Source organism: Triturus cristatus, chromosome 4_1, assembly GCF_964204655.1.
Source record: "Triturus cristatus chromosome 4_1, aTriCri1.1, whole genome shotgun sequence".
Taxonomy (NCBI): Eukaryota; Metazoa; Chordata; class Amphibia; order Caudata; family Salamandridae; genus Triturus; species Triturus cristatus.
In genome coordinates this window covers 822,478,988-822,491,889 of record NC_140585.1, presented here as the reverse complement: position 1 = coordinate 822,491,889, position 12,902 = coordinate 822,478,988, and the positions used below count along the sequence as shown (strand labels likewise).

At 43.7% G+C, this 12,902-nt stretch overlaps 1 protein-coding gene across 3 annotated transcripts in view; it reads right to left on the bottom strand.

The window, feature by feature from the left end:
- Positions 1-12,902, bottom strand: part of USP6NL (USP6 N-terminal like) — a 1,094,021-nt gene that overhangs the window by 809,872 nt on the left and 271,247 nt on the right. The window lies entirely within an intron of this gene.

Here is a 12,902-nt window from a genome sequence, read left to right as displayed (position 1 = left end):
GGTTAGAGTCCTCGCTAAACACTATTCTCTCAAAAAAAGCGATACAGATAAAAACTGGCACTAACAGAAATCCCTGGTACTCCCCGGGACTCCGGAAACTTAAGCAAAAATGCAAAGTATTGGAAAGGAAGTGGAGAAAAGACTTCTCACTCAGCAATAAAGCTAAATACAAAGAAGCCATTAAACATTACAAAAAAGAAATAAAATCTGCACAAAGCTGCTACTATCAAGATAAAATAACATCGGCGGTAAACTCTCTGCGCGAAATCTTCCTTATTGCTAAATCACTTCGGACTCCTCCTGCCCCTTCACAGACTGCAGATAATTCCCAATTACGTTGTAACCAGTTAGCAGAATTATTTTCGACCAAGATACAAACCATCTATACGTCCTTCCCTTTGGAAAGTGACTTACAGCTGGCTCCTCAAACTGATGCAAGAAAGGAACAACTCCTACTGAAGGAATTTCCCCCACAGGACCAGAATTCCTTAGTTGAAATCTTAACTCATCTTAAATCAGGTTCAGCTACTGACCTAGCACCGCCCACTATTCTATACAAGATTAACAAGACCATCTCCTCAGTCATAGTCGACCCGATTAATGCCTCTTTTCTCACAGGAATTGTACCCCCCCTATGGAAACAGGTGATGGTCAAAGCCCTGCTATAGAAACCCAATCTAGACCCGGAAGACTGGGCTAACTACCAACCCATTTCCTTGTTGCCTAGCATAAGCAAAATCGCAGAGAAGCATGTAAACTCGGCCCTGTCGGGCTTCCTGGAAAACAACAACCTGCTCCACTCCTCACAAACAGGTTTCAGATCACAGCAGGGCACTGAGTCTGCACTCCTGTCGGTAGTGGAGGAAACCAGAAAAATACTCGACAGCGGAAGCTGCGCTGTAATTATTTTATTAGATTTAAGCGCAGCCTTCGACACAGTCAATCACTCGCTCCTGATTAGCAGACTTCAAGATGTTGGAGTTAATAGAATAGCACTTACATGGTTGCAGTCCTTTCTAGAAAACAGAGTCTTCTCAGTCTTTGAGGATGATATGACATGTGGAGTCCCCCAGGGATCGGCATTAAGCCCCACCCTGTTTAACGTCTACCTGAGACCCCTGGCACATACAGCCATCCCGTTCGGAGCGCAGATCGTCACCTACGCAGACGACACTCAGCCGTCTCCCTGAATGAAAATGACAACTCAGGTTCGGCTCTTACATCCTGTTTAGGAAAAGTGGCCAGTTGGCTGGACACCTCATATCTGAAGCTCAATGGAGCAAAAACGGAAATTATGCTTCTTGGTAACGCGGCCCCCCTTAACAGACTCCTGGTGGCCTAACGGTCTGGGTCCCCTCCTACCCCGAAAAAGTACATAAGCCTAGGAGTAGTACTAGATCTTAAGGAACAAGCGCAGAAAGTGGCAGGCACTTGCTACGGCCTTTTGCGGATGATTAGGAAAATCCTTCCCCTACTACCTTTTCTGGCCAGAAGGCTGCTAGTACAAGCATTAATCCGGTCTCAGCTGGATTACGCAAATGCTATTTACCTAGGAGCACCACTTTCCACTACTAAAATAATACAGACGGTCCAAAACTGTGCAGCCCGACTGCTCTTAAATGTTCCAAAACGGCTCTCAGCCAAACCTGCTTTGACCTCATTACACTGGCTCCCAATCCAGGAGAGGATTCAATTCAAAGTTATGTGCATTGTACATAAAGCACTAGCTAGAAAAGGATCCCCGCTGATTCAGGCTTTGATTCATCCCTACCAACCCAAAAGAGCCCTAAGATCAGAGGGAAAATACCTATTAACAGTACCAAAAATCTAACGAACAAGAAGTGGAGGCCGCTTGTTTTCATAGAACATTGCCAAGATCTGGAATCTCATTCCCGTTCACATCCGCTCTCAACCTAACCACCTGTACTTCCGTAAACAGTTAAAAACCTTCCTTTTTCCCTGATCTGTTGTGAACCCGGTTTAGCGTACTCCTTAGCGCTGGGATGCCCTCAGGTAACCAGGCGCTTTACAAGTGCTTTCTCATTCATTCATTCATGATCCCATTGAAGAGTATGAGAGGCAATTTGCTTGTTTGAGGGGAAGAAGGAGAGCCGTGGGCGGTGTGCATTGAAAGGTTTCTAGTGATATGCATGGGAGAGCACACCTTTAGTTTAGTTAATGTAGGAATCAACAAAGGCACAAAGAAAAGGTTAAGAATAAGGCTTACAAGGTGTATGAGTGAGCACTCGATTGATAGGTGTTTCTAGGAACATAATCTAATCGCTAGATGAGCCGTTAAGATAATGTGCTCATATTGCAGGCAGCAGCCACATGGGGCACCTTATTTCACATCATCAATGGCTTCCCATGCTAGTGTATCACTAATGATCCCCTCTGTCCCAACCGCAGCGCTAAGAAGTTCTAAATTAATAGCAGCTACTTTGCCACCAGCGAGCCCTTTCACCTCCGCTTTAAAGACGAGCTTTGCACCCCTAGCTTCTCTATCTACACTTACGATGAGCTCCACGTTGCCTACTGTTAGCAGTCACTTCCACCAGCCTACTCAGCACAGCTCCACAGTGCAAACATTCTACAGGAGCAGTCAACAGTGCAAGCAGCAATAGTTCAAACGACTATTCTATGCAGTCCAGAAAGTGCATCTCCTGCCGCTCATCAAAGTTTGCTTCAAGCCAACTCGATGTATGGCACAGGCAATGTTTTTATGGATTCCGTCATGGTCATATGGGTACATTTGTAAGCCACTAGCCCTTGAAGATTATTATTACGCCACTGGAACACTCTCCCTGAAGCCACCTGATGTACAACATGATGTATAACATGAAGGCAATTATTTTCCTTTATATTACACGCATGGGTGCAATACAATACAACCTAGAATTTTTTTTGTTTTTTTTGTTTTATATAGTGTGAACTTGACCCAAAGGTATCAAGTTTCAGGAAAGTAGCAATAATGCACTACATATATTTCTAAATTTTACAATCTTTGTTAAATAATATTCTAAGCATTTTTAAAAGGTTCCAGTGTCTCTTTTATATAAACAAAAAATCTGTGAAACTTTTCACAGACTCAGCACACTATCACAACATATGTGCCTTTATAAGCAAATCTGTACTTTCTAAAACAATTCTGTGCTTCTTCTGAACGGAATTCTGAACACGCCTATTAAATAATTCAACTGTCCACAAGAGGTACTAGTCTGCACAAAATAGAACCATTTCGCATATTTTTCTACAAAAAGTAGAGTCCTGTTGTGTGTTTGAGTGGAGGTAGGTGCTCCCATATGTATGTGGTGTGCGATATTCTGCCTTAGCACGTATGCTCCCTGTTGCATGGCTGGACGGCTGCATTCTATCCCTTTTGTTTGCAAACTCTTCCTCTTGCATATGTGGGACTTTCTGGGGCACTTGGCTCTTTTCGCCCCTTTCGCTATTTCTATAATCAGGCACTCCCAATGCTTGTTTCAATTTACTTCTATGTTCAATATTAAGAATACATGAAAAATTATGGTTTGGAATAAAACCTTCACATCTGTGATTCAGACGATTAACCAGGGGTGGATTCCCCATTAGGATTCTATGAATCATTGCCATTGTAGCCTATGACTGTATTATTTTCTATAGGTTAGTGATGCTGTCAGCGTCATGGTTTGGAGCACTGGAGTCTCCCTCCCTGCGTTTGAGCAGCCATCCGTCATTCACAGGCATAGATCACACCCTTTTCCATTCATCACACGTAGGAGTGGATGCAAGCACCAGTACACGTGTGTTTTGGTGCCTTGTCCTCATTAATGGTAAGTGTTTGAATGCTAAACTTCCATCATGTATTTTGATCTGAGACCCCTTACCACACTAACTTCCTCCATTATGACACCCCAGGCCCTGGCTGCAAATTGCTTGCTCAGTTAGAAGTGGAGCTGCGGTATATGTTCCCCCGTGAAATGGATGCAAAAGACGAGCAGGCCAGTGTTCTTGTACCCAAGTGAAGTTGATACAAATTTCTGAGTCAAGGGTAAAGGCGAGATATGTGCTTACAACAGATTGTTATCTGCTGTATGACATTAAAACTGGCCCGATCTTCATGCCCTTAACAACATTAATGCCAAAAACATGGATTGATTTATGAACAATGTGTTAAAATCATCAAGGTAATGCACATCAGCGATTTAGTTACTCTCTTATTTCAAGTATTACTAACTCTTGCCTCCCTCAAGTTAGCTATTTAATCATGTTGTGTTCTTTCTATATTTTTTTCCACGCACACTGAGTTGTGCAGGTGTTTATGAGGGGCTTTGATTGAGAGCTCCGACGCTGACCCTGAAGCCAAAGCAAAGTGCCTGTCAGTGGGTTGGCCTCTCTGCAGAGCACACAGAACAATGGTCATGTATTCCAATTGTAACAGCAATTTTGTGAAAATGTGTGTGAAGGGGGTGCACAGATGGCAAATATTTACAGGCAAAAGCAAAAGTAAAATAAATATGAGTGAGTGAAGTGTAACTGTATGCTTGGACGTGGTGAAGTGAGGGAGATGCAAGGAAGTGCATCCGGGGAAGAGTGAAAAGAGGGTGCTGAAGAGAAAAGAGATGTGGTTGAAGATGTCCACATCTTTTATTTTTTATTTTGTATTCTTCCGAAGGACAATCCAGCCTGGACCACACGTTTGTTTATTAAGCTTGATCGCGTCGCTCACTACATAAAAGTCATACCGTCACAGGCGAACAGAACTGGATGGTGGGGGAGAGCGTAGTGTGCCCTATTGGAGCTCAAGGGCTCATTTATTGGACATGTACTTTGCACAGCTACCCTTGGCCGTGAATAGGTGCACCATTCCTGTTCTTTACTAGAAGCGGAGTTCAGGATGGGAAGGCTTCGGAGGGGAAACCAATTACCAGCATGCAGTTGGTTGGTTATAACTGTGCCACGTGTTTTTATCAATAAAAGGATGGAAATCAACAGCGCTGATGTGACGTGTCCCTCTGTACTCAGTCCATGAGGAAGGGGAGGAACAGCCTTGAAACGCGTCGGACTTGGAATCAATTGAGTGAGACCGAGGTTTGCGTGCATCAGCAAAACGAACAGAACTGGATGGTGGGGGAGAGCGTAGTGTGCCCTATTGGAGCTCAAGGGCTCATTTGTTGGACATATATATATACATAGATTTATAATGAACTGATTAGCATATTTGCACATGTTATAAGCTTAGTTTGCACATAACTAGGTATTTGTACTAGGTATAACAAAATAATGCCCGTTTAGCATATTTGCACGTTATATGCTTCGTTTGCACATAACTAGGTATTTGTACTAGGTATAACGAAATAATGCCCGATTTCCACATTTACGTCCTTTGCACATATTTTATTGCTTTTTAATGTAATAAGTTCCACACTTATGTGTTTTTACCGATTGCCAAAACAAGTATATGTATGAAATTGATGAAATTTATATTGCACTTTATTAGTATGACCATGGAGTATAAGCTATTAGCAAGGTGATGAACTATACATAATATGGCAAACATGTACATACATCAAGTGTTAACAAAAGGACTTACCTAACGGGAGAATATACAAATGTTTTGGTATGTAATTTCGAATATGCTATATAATGTGCAGATATGCATGTGTACATAGATAGGTATGCTTCAATACCCATAATGCCTATTTGAACAAGGATGTGTTCTGGGAGTACAATACATATATACATAGTATTTTTTCTATGTTTAGCAGTACCTCATTACGTCATAGTGAGCGCCAACATTGTGCCTTTAAATTTCCGTTTCTGTTACCCGTTTGTCTTGTAATCAAGGACACCGTCTTGTGTCCGAAACGCGTCAGAGACAGCACCGTTTTATATTCACTGCATAAATAAAGAAAATCTGGCATCAGCTATATACGGAGTACGTGTTCCTGTCTGTGCACAATTGCACTTGGGAGTTTCGTTGTGGAGATATATATATAGATATATATATATATATATATATATATATGATACCAGGAAGGATCTTTAATGTGGCAGAGGCATGATGCGTTTCGTTAGATTACCTTTATCAAATGCCTATAACATCGCAGTTTCTACCTTCCAACCTCCTTTTAAAACTGACCAATCACTCCTGCAATGAATTGCAGTCCAGCTGAGCCGAGTTAGCATGTCCTGCCTCCCTGTAGCCCACGTCGGTGAACTACAGTACCCAGCGTGCACCATCAGGACAACCGGGTAAGTAATATCTCTCGGCTTATTCTTCCCATAGTGAGGACTGGAAGAGTTTCTTTTAAACGTTCCAGTTGGTTAAAAACAACGTTGCTGCAACAGAAAGATCTTCTCCCCGGTCCCCTACACCCAGCCGCATAAACCAATTTCCAGCCTGTTCCTAGACATCCATACCATGACTGGGTCTCACCGTGAAGTCACGGGCTACTCCTGCAGCGGTAACTCGCCTTCGCTGGATGCGGCGGTCTGGAGCCATTCAATACCTTGAACACACACACACACAGCTTTGCCCATCTTGCTCCAGACGCTTCGTGGACAGGTCCCCACAGCGCGCAAGGGCAGGCGCGCAAAATATGAAAAACACGATCTCTTCTGATGAAGCAATCGAGGGTACACCGCGGGTATACCAGGAAGGATCTTAGGACTTAATCTCCCAACTTAAAACAGCCACAGGGCGTGTTTGCACACGTCACCTCAGACCCCCTCCCTTCACCACTGTGCAAACGCGCCCCGTAGCATGTTTTAAGAGGTAGTTTTAATCCACCTGCCCTATTATGTACTAGGGACTTACAGAGGAGGTCATGCTAATCACAGGGGTACCTCAATGCATAGTGTTCTCTAGTGTATGCAGGTGTTTTCACTGTATTCTGAGTGTCTTATAGCATAGCACTGGCTCTAGGCCTGGTTAGTCAGAGTCAGTTACCACCAGTAGCCGTCTGAAAAAGTTGTGGGCACAGGATGATTTTGCAACACGGCCTCTTTCTGCTCCTCTGTTGGCTCTTTCTGCACGTCTTGCTTCTTCTTGCATTTTTCTTAGTCTTTGAGGACTTTTGTTTCTTTCTACATTTCTTTTGCTTCTTTCTGTGCGTTTTTTCTTCTTTCTTCACATGTCATACTTCTGTAGGCATTGTTAGAAACTAGCATTTAAAAAACCTTAGAAATTCACTGAAAAAACCATAGGTTTCAGGGGCGTTATAGTTAGTTGGACATTTAACTCGTACAAAACTCGTGAAATTCCCCCGTTATAGTTAGTTCAGCTAACTATAACTCGCTCCCCCGCAATGCACTGCTGATGACATCACATATTACATCACTCATGACATGGTCAGTGACATCACTGATGACATCTCAAATGACATTAATGATGACATCATCCATGTGATAATGTCATGCATCTTATCACACCCTAATATAACTTTTGATACACCCACTCTAAATTACAGACTGCCATACTCAAAACCATGGACACCCCAACATCAATAACTACATACCCGCTCACTGATTCTTAGGTCTACACACACATCCACTCACTCACTCACCCGTACAGTCACTCATACTTACGGTCACTCAGTACAGGACTATCATATGCACTCATACACCTATATAGACACTCACACACCACCACTCATCGATAGAGGTACTCACACACCTAGTCACTCATGCAAATAATTAATCACACTCCCATTTACTCACCTATACAGTTATACACACACACACCAGCTCACTTACTCAAACAAATACTAGCACATTCTAACGCTCTTATACAATCACTGATACAAGCACACACTCATCCATACAGCCACTCTCACAATCACACACTCTCACTTATAGCCATTTAAATACTCTAACACACATATATACTACCTTTCACATATGTAGTTACTCACACATGTACCACTGAGATATACATTCACTCACTAACACACCCATACCCACCCATACAGTCCATCACAGATGCAGTCTTGAAACCATGAACCCAGTGAATCACCCACTCCCACATCTATGCACAGAGTCACACATACCCCACCCACACAAACACTCAGGCACCCATACACATACTCAGACAACAAATCAATAACTCACATATACACTCATGTAGTTATTCACAAACCGATGAAGCCGCTTACACACCAACAGACAGACGGATACAGACATTCACATAGTTTAGTCCCTAACCCATGCATTCAGTAAGATACGTTTAATCACTCACTTATTGAGTCACTCACGAACCTACTAAATCATCCATTCAGACACTTATGCACCCACTCATTTTTCAATACGCCTCTCCCTATATATATTAAACATATTTAAACTTTACAGAAACACACAGTCACTGGATAATGTCATCAGTGATGTCATTTGAGATGTCATCAGTGATGTCACTGATCATGTCGTGAGTGATGTAATATATGATGTCATCAGCAGTGCATTGCGGGGGCGCTAGTTATATTTAGCTGAACTAACTATAACGGGGTTATTTCACGGGTTCTGTACGAGTGAAATGTCCAACTAACTAGAACGCCCCTGAAACCTATGTTTTTTTCAGTGAATTTCTAAGGTGATTTAAATGCTAATTTCTAACTATAACGTGCTGAAACCTATGGTTTTTTCAGTGAATATATATCTTTATAGTTATCTGAAAAATATCTCTTTCTCTCTCTATGTATATATATATATATATATATATATATATATATATATATATAGAGAGAGAGAGAGAGAGAGAGAGAGACACTTTATACTTACCTGCTAAATACTTAATTTTTCATTGTAAAGGCGAGGGTGGTTAAGGCATATGCATGATAAAGACGTTCATTGTAAAGGCATGCATGGTAAAGACGCGGTCGCTTGAATGACCAAGTTGTTAAGGCATGTGTTGCAATTGCAGGTATGGTTCCGTTATACAACTGTTTGAAATGAGGGATAACTAACACCAAAACCCTTGCCTACTTTTGGCATCAATGAGATTCCCTGTAATATTATACATTTCTACAAGCTCTGACACCGTGTAATGACAATGCACCCCTAAAGGCCCACTGTTTGTAACATATGCATTTCACAATAAATAAGTCTTGACTACTGCTTTTTTCGTAACTTTTCATAACAAACCGCTCAGGTCTATCACCCCGATCAATGATTTGTCAAAAAAATCAAATCAGTCTTGCTATATTAAGCATAAGCTTTCCCATGAGGCAAAAAGTGCCGTACAAGACTCTGCCCAAGCAAAATCTGCACTCAAGGGAACCAACATTTGGGAAGCGCCAAAGTTACTCTGAGCAGTGCTTCTTAAGGTTCTTTTTCTGTTGCTCACCTAAGGTCAAGGAGACATTAAGGAGGTCGGGTCTGGTGGCTTAATGGCACCTGTAGGGGCCTGTGTTCGGACTCCCAGCGGGCCGACTCAGCCTTTCATCCTTCTAAGGTTGATAAAAAGAGTACCATTGTGTTGGGTAACAATAAACATCTTTTATTCAGCACCAAGATACCCTTATGGGTGAATGTGTGCTTTACAAATGCACGATATGATATCTGTGCTGTCAAGCCAGCCTTAACATCAGGGACTCTTCATCCTAGGCTGGTGGCAGTATACAAGTACTGCTGTTTACATTTAATTGGCAGAGGCCACATATTTGAATACCTTAATATCTTTTAGGAGTGAACACATCATAAGCATATTTCTTTCAAGAGTAGCCAATACACTGCTCAAAGATGAGCTTATGGCATAATTTCACCAAATTAATACGAGTAGTGGCAGTGACATCACAAACCCTACAACCTGGGAACCTGTACGAGGTAGCATCACACAACTTTTTACCGCGAATAACAATTGCACTTTAAAAAAATATATTACTTCAATTACTAAAAAAACAAAGACGTTGCAAACACATTCCACAGGGGATGCAAGAAGCAAGGAATGGCTAACACTCACACCCTCCTGACACCCACGCCCCTCTCTTTTCAGGTACCCTGACTCCATGCCAGATTAAGTACGAGGATTCCGGTTATTTCCGAAACATTACATACTCCGCCTCTGTGAGGCATCCTGCAGCCAGTCAAGGCTGGAGTCAACTCATAGGAATGTAATGAACACACTGCACTGTGAATAACCTATTAAAAGACGAACCTGCAAGGCACAGGGAATTGAAGGAAATCGTGTCCACTGTTTAAACCTTCTAAGACCTTGCTAATTTCTCTCTAGCAGCTTACAGCAAACTTCAACTTGGTGCCCTTAACAGGGTGGTGGGTAACAAACCGCCCTAGTGAAGGAGAGGAGAGTAAAAAAAAAAAATATGACTGATATTTTTACTGCCAGAATTCGGTTTGCTTTTGTTATCTCGGCTTTAGCTTTTTTGTGGCAAGTGAAACAAAGAGGCACTTGTGCTCTTTTTTTAAATTTTATTTGCAGCTATGCTTTGGTTTCGATATGCAAGTACAACGCACGTGGAGGAAAAGAATATTGCAAAATGTATCTTACGGCACTCCTATACCATCGGCCACTGAGACAAGTAGATAAACAAGCATTTACAATGCAATAGGTCTCGCACTGCCATTATTTTGAGCTGTTGGAATTGTAAATGTTTTTAGGTCTCGCCTGGCGAAAGCAGCGCAGTCTTGCCATGGCGAGGACCTTTTGCAATCGATTCTCCGAAAGCCTTACATGCACGCGTAGGGATGGACAAAGATGGCTGCTCTCGCCATTTGTCCAAGCCTAACAGCATGCGTGTGCATGTAAGGACAGTGGACAGTCCGCCGCCATCTTGTTAAACACGCATGCTTTCACTTTAAACACAGTTTAAAGTGAAAGCACGCCGCCATGCGCGTGTGCACTGTGCGCCAGCATGGCCGACCTCCCTTGTTTGGTATACTTGCCCCTCTCCTAGCCCGCGGTTGCGCGCTGACTGATATCCATCTCCCCGCACCGGCAGGGCCTCACGTGTTAGTGTGAGGGATGGAGCTCAGACACTAACTTGATTTGGGTGATGAGTATGCGGGCCTGTGCTGCCACCAGCGCTTCCCAATCCCTTAAAACTGTCCTGTCTCCACTCCTCCGCACTCCAGCAGCATCAATGCGCGTGCCAGGACCCTTCAACCACCACTTCACGCTGGCAGCGTCTGAACTTTCCCAGTCATTCCGCCGCCCTTGACGCTTCCAGTTTTTCCGGTGCCCTCCAGCACCTCGCGCCCTGCAAGAGGTCTCCAATGTTTCTTCTGTTATCCAGCCCCCCGCAGGTCTCTGAAGACCCACCCTATCCTGCAGCCCCTCATTGCTTCTCCTCCTCCACAACCCTTCATCCATTCCCCTTTTCTGCAGCTTTCCATCGTTTCCAGCCTTTTTGTTGCCCTTGACATTTCCTGACACTTCACTGACTTGCAAAGTTTCCTACTGTCCCACAGTCCTCCATTGTTTTCAACGATTCCACGGCCCTCTAGTGTTTCTCTCAGCTTTCTACAGCCCTCTATCGTCATCCCTCTGTTCACCAGCTTTCTGAGACATCCCACCCCTTCCGGTCATCATCATGACGAGCATTTCTGCACTTGGGCAAATCTACCAAAAGTTCAACCCCCACGCCTACCTGCAGAACAACTACATGCCCCCGCGCGCTGACTTCAGCTCAGAAGACTGCACCGTGCCCTGGAAGATGCGCTGCCTGGCGAAGGCCTTTGCCACAGGTGAGGTTTGCTCATACATAGGTACCTGTATTTGCCATTTTACCAAATGCAGCTTATCAGAGCATGAGATAAGATAGCTCAGTGATTAAATGCACCTCTTGCAGCCTGTGATGTAGCAAGGGTGCGGTAAGCCCATATGCAAGAATGCAACTACCCTGGTTGGGTAGTAACAAAATGGCCCTGGCGAGTTTGAGGGCCTTTTATGCAAATAACCCTGGTGCTCTTACACCTGTTGCACAAATGACAGCTGCAACCCTGTGTAATTTGAAAGTCATGTGAAAATACTGAGAGGCAGCACCGGTCCAACTTTCATTTTTCAGAGTTTTGACGTCTTGATGGGTAAGATCTACATTAAAAAAGTCAATAGCATGTCTGGGAAAGGGTTCTCAGTAAAGGACCGTGGTAACTTTGCCAAGGATCAGGTCATAGTGTGTGGAGGACTGATGATTATTGGGCATTACTGTTGTTTTCAAAACTAACCTTACCTGGTCGTAGAGTTTGTATATAAAGACAAGATTATTTTATCTCGCAGCTGTTTCCATGTATTTAATGCTGCAATGTCGTCTTTAAAGTGTGTAGCATACAAGACTGATAAAAAAGATCTCTCCAGTTGGTGCAGTCCGGTCGCTCTACAGAGGAGGTGGGGCGGCCAGCATCCTGAGCCTGAGTTTCTCTTCACTTACCACTATGAACTAGGGGCGCTTAGAAGCAGGTAAAACTGCCAGCATGTGAAAGACCACTGCATTGGGCTGGTACTATATATACTAAGGTCATTCTATTCAGCTGCCTAGGGAGGCTTTTTCAAGGGTGGCAGATTGTATCTAAAACCATCACATGCACCTGTTTGTTAAAGGATGGGTGTTTGAAATGTCACTTCACCGATGGCGCTAAAATTCCCGCGCCGCAACACAGCTCATTTACTCCTCCTAAGCGCTCTGAGCAGACTTTGACCCAAACTACTTTGCACCTCGCGCCAGCAAGCTGATGTGGGGTGCTGGCACGCAGGACAGTGAAGCCCCCCACTCTCTTCCTAGCGCTTGGACGCCTATCACATGGGCATTGTGCATCCTGCGTGGACTCGGAATGTCAAGCCAGGGTCCCCCTGGCTGCTTTAGAACACTACTGGAGAGACGTGGCACTGTGGGAGCTCTTTTCTTTTAGAGCTGCTGCCCTGGGGCAGTGACACAGATGTCCCTCGGAGACAGAGGTGTGGTTTCATCTTCAGA